The 18,266-nt window shown below is 39.2% G+C and overlaps 2 long non-coding RNA genes across 2 annotated transcripts in view; both read left to right on the top strand.

Moving 5' to 3' along the window:
- Positions 1-18,266, top strand: part of LOC134801190 (uncharacterized) — a 438,628-nt gene that overhangs the window by 385,931 nt on the left and 34,431 nt on the right. The gene's annotated exons all lie outside the window — the stretch shown is intronic.
- Positions 12,233-12,549, top strand: LOC134801204 (uncharacterized). The gene is made up of 2 exons (XR_010145647.1): positions 12,233-12,361; positions 12,484-12,549. It is a non-coding gene; the product is annotated as an uncharacterized LOC134801204 (long non-coding RNA).

An 18,266-nucleotide genomic window follows, 5' to 3' on the forward strand; every position in this document is an offset into this window, starting at 1 on the left:
AAAGTTACTCGTCTCCTCACCCTCACCGTGTTCTATTTTTTCTTAAAGTGGATAATTATACAATCTGCATTGTGCTGTTAAGTGTGCCGACTGTGCAATGAAAAGTGTACCCAATTGTAAAGGCTGTAGGTTTATTTTTGAGTGCAATGTTGTGGGAAAATAATTTTGTTTGCTAAGGGCTAAATTGATTTGCTAATTTAATGTTTTATTTCCGCTTTTAGTAGTAACTAAGAGGTTTTCATAAGAAGGGATTTTGCAAAAAGTTATTATAAATAGGTACTTATGAAAGCGCCTCCCAAATATGCCACTTATCTTAAGAGGCCCAGTGATTAACAGTCCGCCGGACGGTATCGGCCTGTCAGTTAAAACAAAATTTAGACAGTTCCGAACAACTGACAGGCCGATACCGTCCGGTCCGGCGGACTGTTAATCAGTGGGCCCCTTTAGGTGTATTCTGTAATTAATGAACGAATCATTTGATATCAAAGTCGACGTCAACATCTTCTAGCTGCGCGGGTATTTCGATAGTTCTTGAAGGTTGAGTTTTTAGTTAGTTATGGTGTTAGTTTTTCGCACTCGGTCTTGTTTTTCACTTGAACGTTATCAACGTTAGGGATGTTACAGATGTATTGTACAATTATTTACCATCGTATTTTCACGGAAACGTACGAACGTGTCTTGCTATTTCAGTCAGTCTCGGGCGTCTCGGTACAAAAAGTAGGTACTGAGGTTGACTTGTAGTATGACAAATACAAACGTTTCCGAGAAAATACGACGGAAGCCAATTATGCACTACATCTGTACTCGGTTCCATGCACAATGGACAGATCAATTGTTGGTTGGCAGAGCCTTTATCTGACAAAGCAATCAGTGTATACCACTTTATTGATCTCTCCCTTGCGTAGGGAACTATCAAAGCACCCATGAGGCTGACATGTTCACCAAGAGTGTCCAAAGCCTCAATAAAAATAAGATTTTAAAAAACACTGTACTCGGTGTTGTTTATCGACCGTCGTCCCCTTTTCCTCTTAAGTTGAATTTTTAAGGTCCAAATAGGCCCCTATTGGGTTTTATGTTCAATCAGGCACCAACGGAGTAGTTACCCTTTCACCGTCGTAAAATCGAATCGGATAGGTGCGGATAATTTATTTTATTGAAAGTTACTTGAATTTTATTTTGCATGCAATTGACGTGTTTACACGTCATAGGAAACCCGATGTGAGGTGTTCTTATTAGCTTCATTAAAAATAATTGAAAATACAGTAGTAGGTATCTACCCATGTATTATGATTTTTACCATATTTTTTATGGTACCTAATAGAAAATAATTAAATTAGTAACCATCCCGCTACTTGAATATTATATGCACTATTTACGAACCCTTGAAAATACAAAAAATAAAAATTATAAGGGACAGCCAATTTCATTTTTTACGATTTCATAAGAGGTCCCAAAGGTCCCATAGTAAGACTTGTTCAATATGCCTTCCATATTCACCTCGAAGGTTTGGCTAAACGTTGAAAAACCGTATGAGCGAGAACAGAAGCGATCAGTTTGCTGGGCACGTCACGGCACAATGGACCTTGCGATTGATTCCTGGGTCCCGTACTCTCGGTTATCGTACATTGCTACGGAGGCATGCCATCGATACATAGTTGGATTCATGTTGAACCTTAATTATGGCCTCTACAAACTTCATCGATGATCGCATCCGATTTGCAATACAATTTTGAAGTGTGTTGTGTGGCCGCATGTTGGCAAAAACCCAAGAAAATCTGTGGCGCCCTTATTGCAAAAGCCAGGCAAAAGCTTAAAAATGACTTTGTAGACTCGACTTTTTGCGGATTGCATTTTGTTTTTCTTCATTGACTTCTGGGGCGGCGAAACGTACCCATCATGCGCAGTGTAACATAACCGACATTATTACCTATACAAAATCGAAGCCATATAGATTTTCACGGTTCCCCGACGACTCCCAAACGGACTGACCTAACAGAGCCGCTATGTAAATCAGGCGTCGGGCCGCATTTAAACGACAGTTTAACTCGGCTGAGAAACAGTTTTAAAAGGTTTAAAAGCCCTAGGGAACTGTATGGTGCAATAGCCAAGTTAGAAAACTGTGTCAAATGGCGAGGACATGATATTTCGGGGAAATTTTAGCGGCTACATTATTTTAGTATTTTACAGTATCCACATATTATGGTGCTACTTTACCGCTCTAGTGCGGTAACTAGCACTACACGTGCGTATGTCGAAAATTTAAACGGCCATATGTACTGTAAAACCTCAGAATAAGTAAGTAATACCTACTACCGTACAAAAAGGAAACTTGCAAGTAATAATGAACAAATCATTTAAAAATACTGCAGTTTGTTAAAATATGTGTTTTTTTCGTAAATATTGCAATCTAAATGTTTTTCGCTAGGCGTTATTTATCTCCACACATGTAAAGTCACCGATTGCAAGTAAGTAAGTCCTAAGGAAAAATCATGGCCGTTAGTCTATTTAGGTAAGTAGATGAATTACTGATTTTGCAAAATTGTCTTGTTTGGTTTCCTCGCATTCGATATGAAAAGTAGAGTGTTTAACTCGGGTGAAAAGCACTTATGTCAACCCTAATAACTGCTCGAAGCAATGCTGAGCCGATTTTGCCCGAAGTCAGGAGTTTCGCACCCCTGGTAAAAAGTTGTACAATACACAGGGATCTTTCTCTTTTACACCAATTGAAGAAGTTATTAGAGTGACAGAGAAAGATGCCCGCAATTTGCGAACTTCGATTTTCGCGGTTACTTGTAGTCCAAGAATCAATCGCGAAGTCCATTTTACCGTGACGTGCCCAGCAAACAGATCGCTCCTGTTCACGCTCATACGGTTTTTCAACGTTTAGCCAATCCTTCGAGGTGAATATGGAAGGCACGCATATTGAACAAGTCTTACTATGGGACCTTTGCGACCTCTTACGAAATCGTAAGAAATGAAATTGGTTGTCCCTTATAATATTTTTTTTTGCATTTTCTGGGGTTCGTAATAGTGCATATATATTCAAGTAGCGGGATAGTTAGTAATTTAATTATTTTCTATTAGGTACCTTACCAAAATATGGTAAAAATCATAATACATACCTATAGGCACCTACTACTGTATTTTCAATTATTTTTAATGAAGCTAATAAGAACACCTCACATCGGGTTTCCTATGACGTGTAAACACGTCAATTTCATGCAAAATAAAATTCAAGTAAACTCTTAGTAAAATAAACTAGTAGTTCGCCCCGAACTGAGAACTCGCGGTTAACCAAAAATTATATAGCGATTGACTTTATTGCACCTACTTAGGTACTCGTATAGTGCGACATAAAATAAATGAGGGCGCCACTTTCTACGTAACTGTCATATTTTTGACGTAAAATACACGTGCGAAAAGGTAATTCGCAACTCGTGTCGAATTTATCACCACTCGTTGCGAATTTCACTACTTTTCGCACTTGTATCATAATGTACTATTTCAGTGTATATTATATAGCAATAATACCCTTAACTACCTTTTGTTCACCTAAAACATTATTTAATTTATTATAAATTATCCACAATCACCGTTTTAGATCATTTCCATTTCCCCAAACTTTATATTTAGAATTCCCGCGCAGCCGTTACAGGTGCCGCCGTTGTTCTAAACTCGAAAGGGCCGGAAGCCGCGCCCCAATATCCGGTATTGGAAAAAGTTCGTTACGTTACATGACTTCCTTTTAAAACGTGTGAATTGTGTGCAAAATGTGCCAATATGGCGGTTATAGTCTACAGAGAATCATGGCAGTGCGACTATATAAGCACCACTTGCACCATCTCACTAACCGGGGTTAACCGGTTAAACCGTCAACCCAGTGTCAAATTGTACTGGTAACCATGGTAACTCCAGGTTTAACCGGTTAACCCCGAGTTAAAGCTAGGGTTAGGATGTAACGGGAAAAATTAGGTGTAGGTAATTCCATTTGACCCCAACCAACGTGACCGCCGCCATACACGAGGCGCCACAAATCGAAATGATTTTTATGAAAACACCCATTCCAATTTGTCCCCAAAGGGAATTCACCAAAAATTAGTTTGATTGAAACTAAGATTAAAAATGGAAACACTCTAGGATGTACCAACCTACAGTTTGAAGATCATCATCATCATCATCTCAGCCAGTGTTGGCCGAAAGTTAATCCAAATTGAAAATGCTGGCCATTAACCATTATAAATTGAACCGTAATCTGTAATCGTCCGTCACGGTTTAAGGTTCAATTTATAATGGTTAATGGCCAACATTTTCAATTCGCATTAACTTTCGGCCAACACTGATCTCAGCCATAAGACGTCCAATGCTGAACATAGGCCTCCCCCTTGGACCTCCATACGTGCCGGTTGGAAGCGACCCGCATCCAGCGTCTTCCGGCGACCTTAACAAGATCGTCTGTCCATCTTGTGGGTGGACGTCCTACGCTGCGCTTGCTAGTCCGTGGTCTCCACTCGAGCACTTTTCGACCCCATCGGCCATCTTCTCTGCGTGCAATGTGGCCTGCCCATTGCCACTTCAGCTTGCTAATCCGGTGGGCTATGTTTGAAGATATTTTATAGTAATTAGATAAATATATGTACCTAGTTATATTATCAGTGGAGAGTCGGAATGTACGAAGGTTAACCTACTTGAATTAATATACCTTGCTTATCTAGCTTAGAGAATATAACCAAACGGAGAAGCCTTGTCTGTAATTTTTTGTACAAATCAATCTGCCGATTTTTGCGGGGAAGGGGCGCATTAAATGTATACGTAAACGTAACGTAAAAATAGCCATGTCACCAGTGTTGGGCGCAGTTAACTACTATTTGTAATCTAACTACTTATTACGACTAAAAGTAGTTAACTACAAGTAGTCATAACTACATGTAACCTAACTACAATAATCAGGTTACATAAAGTAGTCGTTAATCTGATTACTGTAACCGAGTAGTTATAACTACTGACTACTTTAATACATCCATGTAAAAATCATTTTGATCTTTCTTGTCCTTGACACAAAGACACTTTCTGTGTGAAACTGTATTATGACTGTAAAATAATTAAACTGTAAAACTAGTGGCTCTGTGAGCTGTAGACCTCGCGAGCAGAGCTTAAAACTGAGTAATTGTATGGCGCCGTTGTTTAGAAGAATTTAGAGAATCTAATTTGACAATTAAAACCTTATCTATCGAACCTGCTTACAATAAGCTTAGCCCGCGCTTGATAAATAAAAAATACAAAGTATTTTTATTTTTTTAATAAAAAAATAAAAAACAACAATTAATATGAAATTTAAGTGTAAAAAAATACAATAAGTTATATCCCAGCATATAATTACTGGGGATCGAACCCAGACCTTCCGTGCAAACAAAAAAACGTTTGCAACATACAACATGATAGTTCTTACATGAGGTGACGAAATTTAGCTACTCATTCTCAAGTAAAAACTAAATATCTTATGTAGCGATGCTACATAATTTCCTATAGCAAACATATACTTTCTCATACAACATAACCTGTACAACATTAGTGTCGCATTTTCGACAGAATAACATACACCAGAGTATGACACTTATGTAAAACTGTAACGTACCTTCCTAGCTGCAGGTGGATTAGCATATCCAGCCGCATGGCTAGCTTGTTAGGAAGAATCAAGCCCAAACAACCATGCCACTTTGGCGAAACTTGTCATCCAAATTGCATGAAAAGTGCTGCACAGAACTAGACTTTATGCACACGAAAATGATCCTCGTGATTCACTCTAACTGCTCAAATAGGTCACATCCTGATTTAATTAGTATTTTAGAATCATTTATGAAACTATTTAGAAACATAAAAAAGACTTTCGTTGGGTAGTTGTCAGTGTCAAAGCGCAATGACAGCCATAAAATAACGCGTTTAGTTACGGCATAAGCAGGGGATATTCCAAAGGAAATAAGGTAGAAACGTACAATAAAAATGTAATTATTATTAAACACTTAAAATACTACAAGTATTAATGAACAGTAATATTTTTCGAGAATCATTTGATTTGGAGAAGGTTTAAGTTAGTTTGACGTTTAATGTGTTGATGTGAATCGAAACGCGACGTGACCGGTAGGTGAAGATTTGGAACTGGCACTTACACTTGGAATGGAGATACGCTAGCATGTAGATGGCTCCTGGTTAAAGATTAAAAGGAATTGCCTCGTCTCCTTCCGCCGCCTGGTCCGGCTGGTGGGAGACCGATTTGTAATGTGCGTATATCGCTGTGCGTGAATTGTGCGCGTAATTTACCCAGTGCGTCCCGTGTCGCCGATGGACATGAGCACGGCTGGTGGTCGTGTCTCCTGGCGCGTCGTTGCGCGCCCCCGATTCTGCTGAGCGTCATCTTGACGCTGCTTCTACGCCGTAGGACGCGGCCCTGATCTGCAGGCCGTGTGTCGGATGGCTATGCTGCCACCCGACGATTCCAAGGTGTCTTCGCGCGGGTCCTTCCCGTGAAACTCCGAGCGCCGCGGATTGTTCTCGCCTTAGCTTGTCACAGCTGGGGCTCGATGAACGCCTGCCGCCGGCCTACAATGTTCTACCTGCTACGCTAAGTTCCAGGATGAAAGCTACACCCGGTATCCGTGAGTGCACTAGACTTTCGTTTTAGGTTTTGGCCAAAACCCCGCGTCTCGTTCGTCTTATTTTTATTCACTACAATGGCGCCCGAAGAAAGCTTAATTTAAATACATACCTGGTTACTGTGAGCTTGGGAAAGCGATATCATCAATTTATAATTTTTTGTTATTTAAAAAAAACTTAATATTTGAAAAATTTGTTGAAATTATGTGGTTTAAAAATAAAATATTAATTGATTTGTAAGTTTACTTGTGACAGGGTAGCAAATTCATCAATTACTACAATTTTATTAGGCTACACTATGACTAATTAGCATAGCGCTTAGCCACAAATTATTTTTTCCACCACGCTTCATTTGAGAGCAAAGTGGTAATTTATTTTAACACTTCCTGTATAAAGTGAAGTGTTATCAATTTATTATACTTTATTATACTTTATTACATACCCTGACACAAGCAAACCATTTTTTCTACCGACATGCCGGACGGGGAAGGAGATAAATTTTATGAAGTAGGAGGGGGGGGATACCTTAACTACCCACCCCTACCCGTGCCTAATGCCTCATTGTTTAATACGCGACCACGGGGTGCCGCTTTAGACACCCGCCCGCCCGGCCCACCCATTTCAAAAGTATTAAAATATTTATTAATTTTTATTTGTCAAACCAACTCAAACTTACATTCCGGAGACTTAGTTTAGTAGCATAGACGAGACGCTCTAAATTTTCTTGATTTTGACTTATTCGGTTCTAAATATAACTATTTTATAGAACTTAAATGTTCATTCAGAAAATTCGTAACGAAGCGTCTTTAGAAACAGAGTTTAAATTATTACGGTCCATAATAAAACGGGATATCAAAGCCGCACATGAGTTGTTTGTTACAAATATCTCTAATCGACTTTGCAGTGATCCAGCAAAATTTTGGCAATACGTTAATAGCTTACGCTCACGAGGAGGCATCGAAACTAAAGTTACTCGTGGTGAAGAGGAATACCAAGGCACTGAAGCTGCAGGGGCATTCGCGGATCATTTTCGGTCGGTATTTCTAACAAACAAGCCTCTCCTAGATCCATCCGTAGTTAGCGCGACTGGGGCAGCAGACTCGCGGAGGGTCGACGTATCGACGATCAATCCGAGTGATGTCCAAAAAGCTATAAAGAAGCTAAGGTCTAACACTTCCCCAGGGCCGGATGCCATACCACCTTATGTCATAAAGGGATGTGCTGACTATCTGTGCGAACCAATTAGGTTTATATTTAACATAATTCTATCGACCGGAGTTTATCCTAAGTGCTGGAAACAATCTCGAGTCACACCTATCCCAAAATCGGGGCCCAAGACCCAAGTTGAAAATTATAGGCCGGTAGCTATATTATGCTCACTCGCTAAAGTATTTGAGATGACATTACATGCGCTTATATTACCTCAATGCTTACCGCACATCACGAGCGCGCAGCACGCATTCCTTCCTAGGCGGTCAGTTGCTACCAATCTGGTCAGTTTACTTAGTTTAATGTCTTTCGAAATTGACAAAAGAAACCAAGTGGACGTCATATACTTGGACTTTCAAAAGGCATTTGACAGAGTTGATAATGATGTCTTGCTAACCAAATTGGGTTCTATGGGTTTTGTACCTAGATTGCTACGATTTTTCTCAAGTTATCTCAGTGACAGAACGCAATTTGTGAAGTACGGACCATTTCTATCAGATGCATACGTAACGCTGTCGGGTATAAGTCAAGGGTCGAATTTGGGCCCGTTGCTTTTTAATATTCTAATAAATGATTTACCAACAGTAGCGCGTCATAGCAAAGTTCTCATGTTTGCAGATGATGTTAAAATCGTAAAGGTAATAAAGAATGCAGCAGACTGTGAGGAGTTACAAAACGACATCAACGCGATATATACATGGAGTGTGCTAAATAAATTGACTTTTAATTTAAAAAAATGTGAAGTGATGTCATTCACTCGTTCTTCCCAGCCAATTATATGCCAATATACTTTAAGCGACAGCGCTATTACACGTGTAAGCTCGGTGAGAGACCTGGGGGTAATGTTTGACCAACAATTAACGTTCCGCGAACATGCATTAAATGTTGCTAAGAGGGCGGCTCAAAAACTGGGATTCGTACTGCGTAACTCTCAGCCATTTTCGCCCATAGCTCTGCGCGCTCTATATTCGGCTCTCGTTCGTAGTGTATTAGAAACGAGTGCAACAGTTTGGACACCTCACGAAAATTCTTATATACTCTTGCTCGAAAGGGTTCAGAAAAGGTATTTACGTCACTTATACAAAAAACAATTTACTTATTATCCATACATGTACCCGACGCGTTTCCTGCTAGGCATGCTAGGGTACGAATCACTAGAAATCAGACGACACCTAGCAGTAGCGAAGCTCGCCCTAGGCGTCATCCATAATAGGGTGGATTGTGTAGAGCTGGTGTGTGAGGTAGTAAGACTGTATGCACCTGATGCGCGCGGGCGACTGCGCAGCGCGCGGCTGCTGGCAGCGCCGCCCGCGCGCAGCGGCCTGCTGCGCCAAGCGCCGCTACACACCGCACTCACGCTGCTCAACTCTGTGCTTAATATGGCACCACACATTGATGAGTTCGCATCCAAGTGGTCACAGCTTGTAAAAGAATGTAAACGAATATTTGAATCGCTGTATTAATTAAGTAGTATAGTGTATTAGTGAATTTAAAAATTAGGTTAAGTAATGTTGGTTAGTATTTAAGATTGTAATGTATTGGCGAACGCTGTAATTACAATTTTTTTGAATAATAAACAATAAACAATAATAATATTATTTTGTTTTACTTTTTTGAAATTTGAGGAAATTGGTCTTAGAACCTACCTCAATTTCAGCTATCTTTGCATAGCATTTTTTTTAAAGTTCTACTGAAACATGCACCATTTGTATTCGCTAAAGGTAGGGACATGTTGTTGAACGGCATGCTGCATTCCACATGGAGCAGTATTCCTGATTCGTCACACAACCTCCGAATTTCCGACTGCTAGAGCAAACCGCTTTGTAGTTAAGGTAATCTGGGAAAAAACCAGTTACCATTTAATTTAAAAGCATTGGTTCAGTGACATTATGCTCAACATTATATTTTACAAGGTGTATTTTCAAGCTAGCAACTTATTTTTATTATTCGGGTGAACTTAGGTAACAACCCATTTTTTTTTGAGTATGCATACTTCCTTGACTCATTTGGTCAAGATTTTTTTAAGCATTTCCTGGGAAATCAATTTTTTTTGTGACTACACACCCTAAGGGTCCAGGGTGATGAAATTATATTGGATATAATTCACTGACTTAGACATGAAAAAGAAAACCAAGTTTTCTCTTTTTTCACTTAGTGTAAGCCCGCTGGCTACACATTCAGATTTGACTTGAGTGTGAGCTACAAGTTAGCCTCCACTATTATTAATATAATTTGTAGATATAAATTAGCAACTAGTTACCACATTACATTGGGGTACTAGTAACTTAATTTTGTAGTCATAGGCATGTACATAGTAGGGCATGCTATATTAAACTTAATTATTAATATCGCACTATGTATATGACTACTTGTAATATACTAAATAGTAAGAATTTATAAATATAGTTGAAAATACTTAATATTTAAATTAGAATTTAAATACTTTAGTGAATCTTAGAAATAAGAATATCTTATTATTATTTATGTTGAATAGTGGTCAGACCAGTCAATTTAGGATTACTCGCATTGGAAAAAATATTTTTGTTAGGTTGCAGAAACCACAGTGTAATGGCCACGCACTGTGATTTCTAGTAGAGTTAAAATTTAGAAATAAAACTTATAGTCCCAGAGATGGACATAGGTAGATTTTAGCATGCTTAATAAATAAGGTGCTAAGCTTTCTGTTAAACGAATATGTATATCTGTATGCATAATTAATGTCCTAATGGACTTGTTGATTTGGTATCTGCTTAATCTATTTTTGCCCGGTTACCCCGGCTGCCTCGGTTAAGCGGACTTAACCTCTTTGCCGAGAGAGGGGATATTGTAGCGATGCTACATAATTTCCTATAGCAAACATATACTTTCTCATACAACATAACCTGTACAACATTAGTGTCGCATTTTCGACAGAATAACATACACCAGAGTATGACACTTATGTAAAACTGTAACGTACCTTCCTAGCTGCAGGTGGATTAGCATATCCAGCCGCATGGCTAGCTTGTTAGGAAGAATCAAGCCCAAACAACCATGCCACTTTGGCGAAACTTGTCATCCAAATTGCATGAAAAGTGCTGCACAGAACTAGACTTTATGCACACGAAAATGATCCTCGTGATTCACTCTAACTGCTCAAATAGGTCACATCCTGATTTAATTAGTATTTTAGAATCATTTATGAAACTATTTAGAAACATAAAAAAGACTTTCGTTGGGTAGTTGTCAGTGTCAAAGCGCAATGACAGCCATAAAATAACGCGTTTAGTTACGGCATAAGCAGGGGATATTCCAAAGGAAATAAGGTAGAAACGTACAATAAAAATGTAATTATTATTAAACACTTAAAATACTACAAGTATTAATGAACAGTAATATTTTTCGAGAATCATTTGATTTGGAGAAGGTTTAAGTTAGTTTGACGTTTAATGTGTTGATGTGAATCGAAACGCGACGTGACCGGTAGGTGAAGATTTGGAACTGGCACTTACACTTGGAATGGAGATACGCTAGCATGTAGATGGCTCCTGGTTAAAGATTAAAAGGAATTGCCTCGTCTCCTTCCGCCGCCTGGTCCGGCTGGTGGGAGACCGATTTGTAATGTGCGTATATCGCTGTGCGTGAATTGTGCGCGTAATTTACCCAGTGCGTCCCGTGTCGCCGATGGACATGAGCACGGCTGGTGGTCGTGTCTCCTGGCGCGTCGTTGCGCGCCCCCGATTCTGCTGAGCGTCATCTTGACGCTGCTTCTACGCCGTAGGACGCGGCCCTGGGCCCGTAGCCAAATTACATTCGCTCCTTATCGATTCGATCTCTACGATCGCGAGCGACTGGTCGATAATGTTTATAATAACCTAGCCAAGAGGCAATCTTTTTAGTTAACGCTCATTCTACGCGCCAAGTCGGTAAAAATTAATTTTTGTCTGTGGTTCTCGTTCAAAACCGTCAAGAAACATCATCTGTCAGCTGTCAAGAGTGTCAAGTGAACAGCGAATCTAATTTTGGAGAAAATAATTGTTTTATCGGTAAGCAAATTAAATATTTTGGTATTTGTTTAACTTAGTTTATCACAATTTCGTGATACAATAATTCTATATAGTGTAATATTTGAAGAGTGCGTTGTTAATTGCATATAATTTTGACCTAAAGTTTAACAATTTCAGACAGCCGTCGTCCCCGCAGCCCCAACCAAGGCGGCGACGCAGCCAGAGCGGCTCCGCGGGCTCTTCTTCCACGCTGAGAAGTTCTCGCCAAGTTGGCACGTACAGTCAGAGCTGCCGCTGCAATGACGCCTTCATGGCAGTTACCAGTGCTAAGGACGTGCACTACTGGCTTACTTGACCAGAAGAGACAATACTTTAAGCGTTAATATTGATTCAAACCGTGAAGTGAAATTGTGGACAGGTTTGCCCGAATCAGTGTAACCTCAGTGAACTCATTTACTTCATAGACTTCAAACATTTTCGAAATTAACAAAAGTCAAGCGGACATTGAATACATAGATGTTATGCATTAGATTTATCTATTAAGATCGCCGAGGACAGGAACACTTGGAAAAGCATGGTACATCGCGCAGGAAACTCTTCAAACTAGACACGACCTTCAGCAATGAAGACGCCGACTAAGAAGATGCATTAGATAAGATAAAAGCTGCCTGTGAAACCAAAACTAATAAATCATATTTTTACTTAATATTATTTTTTTATTACCTACCTGTCTTTGATTTTTGTTTACTCAGTAATAGAAATACCTAAGTGAGTGAGGCGTTAAAAATGAATTAAACACATCTTTATTATTTATAGTCAATGGAAATTTGGGAAGGTAATCTCACCCGCTAAGCTACTGGCTGTTCATATTTAACCTTTTGTATGCTCCTGTCAAAAATTTGTAATTTATATATCAATCATAATTGAATAAAATAAAATAAATAAATAAATATTGGGGACATCTTACACAGATCAACCTAGCCCCAAACTAACCAAAGCTTGTACTATGGGTGCTAGGCGACAATACACATACTTATATAGACAAATACAAACTTATATACATAGAATACACCCATGACTCAGGAACAAATATTAGTGTTCATCACACAAATAAATGCCCTTACTGGGATTCGAACCCAGGACCATCGGCTTAGCAGGCAGGGTCACTACCCACTAGGCCAGACCGGTCGTTTTACAAAGACAACTTTTAAAAATTAATGCATTTTTTAAAGTTGAATATAGGTAAGTACATGGGAGCAGATCTGCTCCTAAGCATACCAAAAGTTAAGGTGGTAACCACCATAAATAAATGAAACAATGATTGGGTTAAAAAGTTAATTTATTTTATTGAAAATCTATTAATGAAAGATGCAGCAGGTATTTTTTGCCAGCAGCATGAAATCAGTAGCCAGTGTTTTAAAATAGTAAAACAACACTCAATATATTTTTGTGGTTGTACATGTGACATAGTTTCTTCCCTTGACCCTGGCTTTGGAGCACCATAAAGTATTGGTTCATATGCCAAGGCTGCAATGAATATCCAAGTCACCTGAAACAAAATGAATGCTTAGTTTTTCAACAAACTCTGTAACATTTGGTTATAAAACTTATTCTCTACCAGTCATATGACAAAAAAAAACTAAATGTTTTGTGTAAGTACATGTTATGATTATTTTTATACAGTGTGTAGGTACAGTCAGCTGAAGAGAAAAAGGTACCACCACTACATAGAAGTTTGTATGCAGGGGTGGGACCTTTTCTCTGCAGCTGACTGTATCTGCGCCTGCCAAAAGAAGTCATATACAATGTTTCATAATATGAAAAAGTTTCATTAATATGGTTGATAATGTATATATATGACAACAGCCCGTCTGGCCTAGTTGGTAGTGACTAGTGACTCTGCCGGTTAAGCTGATAATCCTGAGTTTGAATCCCCGGTAAGGAAATTTGTTTGTGTAATGAGCACAGATATTTTGTACCTGAGTCATGGGTGTTGTCTATGTATTTAAGTATAGTTTGTCAAAGGACTGTCTCATTTCAAACAAAGACAGAGAGAATCATACTAGCTTTGTTATATACCAGTACTAGCACCCAAAAGATAAGTATGAGTATAGTTTTCCTGGTTCTTACTGACTGACAAATTGGTTTGACCATCTATATATAGTTATCTAAGTACCCACAACACAAGTCTTCTTGAGCTTACTGTAGAGTCCGACTAGAAATTGTAGAAATTAAAAAGTAGCAACACTGTAGTCTCATCCCTTTCAAATCAATTTAAGAAAATGGGATGACACTACAATATTGCTAGTTGTTAGTGACCTTGCCTATGAAGGTGATGGTTTTGCTTCCCGGGAAGGGCATTTATTTGTGTGAAGAACTTTTGTTCCCGAGTCTTTATCTATATTTGTAAAGCCTTTACCTATATACCTTTGCCTTTACACATTCAATTCACTTTCCTATTGAAAAACAAGTGCTTGCCATTGCGCATATGGGTACCAAATTTAATCTACACCGTTCATCGGTTTATATTATTATTAGTAGGTATAGTAGGGATAAGTTATTGACTCACTCTTACCTTTGTAGGGACATTGTTTCGTGTTGCATTTGTGGGTGCATAATCCATTTTTCCATGACACTGTCACTATAGATAGGTAGATATTCAGCGCCTCGGTCACATTGGATCCTTTGGGTGAAATGCTGCGTACGGCCCACAATCCTTTGATCGTAGCATACATGATAAGATCACCAGCTAAGGGCAGTCCTTTCCTAAGCAGTTTCAATAGAGGCGATTTTTCAGACGGCGCCTGCGTCTAAGCGACACTTCCGCGTTATTCGCCGCCCACAATAATGTTGAAGTATGCTTTTTATTACAAATTCTAATTTACAAACACTATTATTCGGTATTTTCTTGTGCTTCGGTAAGTTATCTGCAAGGGGATAGCTCGAGCTACGTATCGACACCTAGGAGGCGATAACGATTTGATTTCGCTTGTCAAAAGTGTCACTTGGCTAGACAATGTATGGCAGATATCGAATTCCGGTAACGAATGTTTTGCGTTTCGTTACAACATTGCAACTTGGCTAACATTTTTGTATTCGTTAATATTTTTCGACAGACTCATCTACGGTACCTGTCATTCCCATACATTTTTTATCGATTCGTTAGCGATATCTTTTTTCGAAATGCGTTTCGGCTAGGCCCCCGATCTGCAGGCCGTGTGTCGGATGGCTATGCTGCCACCCGACGATTCCAAGGTGTCTTCGCGCGGGTCCTTCCCGTGAAACTCCGAGCGCCGCGGATTGTTCTCGCCTTAGCTTGTCACAGCTGGGGCTCGATGAACGCCTGCCGCCGGCCTACAATGTTCTACCTGCTACGCTAAGTTCCAGGATGAAAGCTACACCCGGTATCCGTGAGTGCACTAGACTTTCGTTTTAGGTTTTGGCCAAAACTCCGCGTTTCGCCCGTCTCGCGATCGTAGGTTAAGAATTACCATAGCGTCGGCCTGCAGCCGCCGATGGCTTGCACAGTTATATCACATTGTTCCTAGCGCCCGCTTAGGCGGTGTGCCATGTATCAAATTAGTATACATAATTAAATTGCATGTTGTTTATTTGGCCTTATCTTTTCTCAACATCCCACTAGACTCCCAATAACCAGGTTAATTCAACAAGAGGACCCATGTACTCCAAAAGTTCAATGTTTTACGGCAGATCCTACCCGTGACATTATTTCCATTAATTAGCGAAATCAGTCAAAAACATCACGTTTCCTGCCTTACATTCTATCAAGCTTTAAACCCCATTTTTATTCACTACAACGTTTAAACATTATTTTTTTATTCACTACACTTAATACCTCCAAAACCAGCGAAATAAAATTTCTGAATTTTTGGCCATTTAATCTGTAAACATGTCTTAAAAAGAACACACTCTTATGATACTGATACGACTATTTGTTTAAGCGCGAGCTATCACAACTTTTCCATTTTGAAAAAATTTCAAAAACCGTCTCGACAAAAAATTTTTTATCGAATCATAAAATTCGGTTACAAAATTTCAAGAGAATCGGTTAAGAATTGCGACCTGTAGAGGAGAACATCCGGACATACAAAACTAAATATCTTAATACCTCCAAAACCAGCGAAATAAACTTTCTGAATTTTTTAACATTTAATTTGTAAACATGTCTCAAAAAAATACACTCTTATGATACCGATACGACTATTAGTATAAGCGCGAGCTATCACAACGTTTCCATTTTGAAAAATTTTAAAAAACCGGCTCGACAAAAAAAAATATCGGTTCATAGAATTCGGTTACAAAATTTCACGAGAATCGGTTAAGAATTGCGACCTGCAGAGGAGAACATCCGGACATACAAAAGCAAAACGCCCGAGTCAAAACGTAGACCTTCGCTTCGCTTCGGTCAATAAGGACTATTTTTGATTTTGCACCATGTCATAAAAGTCATCATGGGTGTCGTTTTATAAGTTTCAGGGAGTGCCGGTATCGAAAATGATGTCAGTTTTGGAATCCAACATGTCTGCCGTGCACTTTGACATAAAAGTCGTCATGGGTGTCGTTTTATAGGTTTCATGGAGTGCCGGTTTCGAAAATGATGTCAGTTTTGGAATCCAACATGTCTGCCGTGCACTTTGACATAAAAGTCGTCATGGGTGTCGTTTTATAGGTTTCAGGGAGTGCCGGTTTCGAAAATGATGACAGTTTTAGAATCCAACATGTCTGCCGTGCACTTTGACATAAATGTCGTCATGTGTGTCGTTTTATAGGTTTCAGGGCGTGCCGGTTTCGAAAATGATGACAGTTTTGGAATCCAACATGTCTGCCGTGCACTTTGACATAAAAGTCGTCATGGGTGTCGTTTTATAGGTTTCAGGGAGTGCCAGTTTCGAAAATGATAACAGTTTTGGAATCCAACATGTCTGCTGTGCACTTTGACATAAAAGTCGTCATGGGTGTCGTTTTATAGGTTTCAGGGAGTGCCGATTTCGAAAATGATGACAGTTTTAGAATCCAACATGTCTGCCGTGCACTTTGACATAAAAGTCGTCATGGATGTCGTTTTAGGGGGTGCCAATCCCTTTCCAAACTGGTTGCCTACTTTTTAAAAGAAAAATGTGGATTTTAATAAAAATAAAACATGTAATTCAACAGAAATCGTCATTTATTGTTAAACTGAAACCTATAAACCGAATCATAAAATTCGGTTACAAAATTTCAAGAGAATCGGTTAAGAATTGCGACCTGTAGAGGAGAACATCCGGACATACAAAACTAAATATCTTAATACCTCCAAAACCAGCGAAATAAACTTTCTGAATTTTTTAACATTTAATTTGTAAACATGTCTCAAAAAAATACACTCTTATGATACCGATACGACTATTAGTATAAGCGCGAGCTATCACAACGTTTCCATTTTGAAAAATTTAAAAAAACCGGCTCGACAAAAAAAATTATCGGTTCATAGAATTCGGTTACAAAATTTCACGAGAATCGGTTAAGAATTGCGACCTGCAGGGGAGAACATCCGGACATACAAAAGCAAAACGCCCGAGTCAAAACGTAGACCTTCGCTTCGCTTCGGTCAATAAGGACTATTTTTGATTTTGCACCATGTCATAAAAGTCATCATGGGTGTCGTTTTATAAGTTTCAGGGAGTGCCGGTATCGAAAATGATGTCAGTTTTGGAATCCAACATGTCTGCCGTGCACTTTGACATAAAAGTCGTCATGGGTGTCGTTTTATAGGTTTCATGGAGTGCCGGTTTCGAAAATGATGTCAGTTTTGGAATCCAACATGTCTGCCGTGCACTTTGACATAAAAGTCGTCATGGGTGTCGTTTTATAGGTTTCAGGGAGTGCCGGTTTCGAAAATGATGACAGTTTTAGAATCCAACATGTCTGCCGTGCACTTTGACATAAATGTCGTCATGTGTGTCGTTTTATAGGTTTCAGGGCGTGCCGGTTTCGAAAATGATGACAGTTTTGGAATCCAACATGTCTGCCGTGCACTTTGACATAAAAGTCGTCATGGGTGTCGTTTTATAGGTTTCAGGGAGTGCCAGTTTCGAAAATGATAACAGTTTTGGAATCCAACATGTCTGCTGTGCACTTTGACATAAAAGTCGTCATGGGTGTCGTTTTATAGGTTTCAGGGAGTGCCGATTTCGAAAATGATGACAGTTTTAGAATCCAACATGTCTGCCGTGCACTTTGACATAAAAGTCGTCATGGATGTCGTTTTAGGGGGTGCCAATCCCTTTCCAAACTGGTTGCCTACTTTTTAAAAGAAAAATGTGGATTTTAATAAAAATAAAACATGTAATTCAACAGAAATCGTCATTTATTGTTAAACTGAAACCTATAAAACGACACCCATGACGACTTTTATGTCAAAGT

The sequence above is a fragment of the Cydia splendana genome, chromosome 21, assembly GCF_910591565.1.
Source record: "Cydia splendana chromosome 21, ilCydSple1.2, whole genome shotgun sequence".
NCBI lineage: Eukaryota > Metazoa > Arthropoda > Insecta > Lepidoptera > Tortricidae > Cydia > Cydia splendana.